Raw genomic sequence first — 1,774 nt, forward strand, 5'->3', positions numbered from 1 at the left:
GATATTTAAAATATTGATCCTATCAAGTGGTCAGCATGGGAATAAAAACCATCAAAGGTAATAATTATTTAAAATTATAATACAGGGTATCAAGAGATACCACCACGCTGAAAAAATAGCAGTCAAATCCTGACTCTAAAACCACAATAAATGTCCACATGGCACAAGTAGCGAAGACGAAGACCAAATAAACCAGTAAAAAAATAAGATAATTCCAAATCCTGGATTTCTGGCTTTGCATAAATAATAATGCTCTGCCTTCATCAGTGGAATATACTCAAGTACATAAATACAAATACATGTATATAAACAGTATACTTACATATACGGACGTATACACACATATATATGCACGTATGTACACGACTAGCTTAAATAGCCCGCCTAAAAACTTCCCGTGCGATCCGGACAGAATATCAGCGCAGTAAATACGCTGACAAAACTAATTTATATAAATAAGGATAAGATCGATATTTAAAATATTGATCCTATCAAGTGGTCAGCATGGGAATAAAAACCATCAAAGGTAATAATTATTTAAAATTATAATACAGGGTATCAAGAGATACCACCACGCTGAAAAAATAGCAGTCAAATCTTGACTCTAAAACCACAATAAATGTCCACATGGCACGAGTAGCGAAGACGAAGACCATGTATTTATGTACTTGAGTATATTCCACTGATGAAGGCAGAGCATTATTATTTATGCAAAGCCAGAAATCCAGGATTTGGAATTATCTTATTATTTTTACTGGTTTATTTGGTCTTCGTCTTCGCTACTCGTGCCATGTGGACATTTATTGTGATTTTAGAGTCAGGATTTGACTGCTATTTTTTCAGCGTGGTGGTATCTCTTGATACCCTGTATTATAATTTTAAATAATTTATATATATATATATATTCTTGATCTTGTCAAAGATCAGAAATGAAAAGATCCTACGTGCTGGTCTGCCTGCTTCTTATGATGGAAATTCTCATGGATAGAAACCGGAAAACGAAGAAGTAAACAAAACGAAGCTTCTTTCTTGTTTTCTTTTTCGTTTGCCGGTTTTTCAACCTTCCACCTTTTATATCTACTTTTTTCTAGCCTTTCCTCGCTTTTTTCTCTCATCCTATCACCCTATTTTTAGCTTGTTATGCCATGTGGGCAGTGCTTCGAGATTGCTGGTCATAGATATCATGCTGAACAACATGCCATACCGGATATTATGTTTTGGAGACTTCTGCAGCCTAACAAGGCATGAAGACCATTCAACTACATTGATGTTATTGGTAGACACACACGCACACACACATAAAAGTGAGGATTTACCAAAGCTAATGGGGTCTGAGATACCTGGCGCAGCATTGTAAGAACCATAACGGTTGCAGCCGCTTGAAAAAAGAATATTTCGTCCTTTCTCCGCTTCTGTCTATCTATCTATCTATCTATCCATCTATCTATCTATCTATCTCTGATCTGGACGGATGCTAGTCGCATCGGCTCGCAAGTAAGTTGGCCTTTTATATGTCAAAAATTTTGCAGTTTTAAAATATTTTTTGTGGAAGAGGTGTATAAGTCTATACACTTCGACCCTATTGGGTTTTTGTAATAGGCAGTGGCTCCTTCTGGAGTTTATTTCCAAAAGTTTTTGATTTTTCTCCGGCTTATTTGCCATATTTCGTAAAAGAAATATGGCTAGGCCTTCACACGTGGTCGACTTGCCTCTAATAGCAGGCAAGGAGACTGACCAACAAGTCGTTCCGCATGAACGAACACAAGACGTAGAG

Source organism: Octopus bimaculoides, chromosome 7 (genome assembly GCF_001194135.2).
Source record: "Octopus bimaculoides isolate UCB-OBI-ISO-001 chromosome 7, ASM119413v2, whole genome shotgun sequence".
Classification (NCBI taxonomy): domain Eukaryota; kingdom Metazoa; phylum Mollusca; class Cephalopoda; order Octopoda; family Octopodidae; genus Octopus; species Octopus bimaculoides.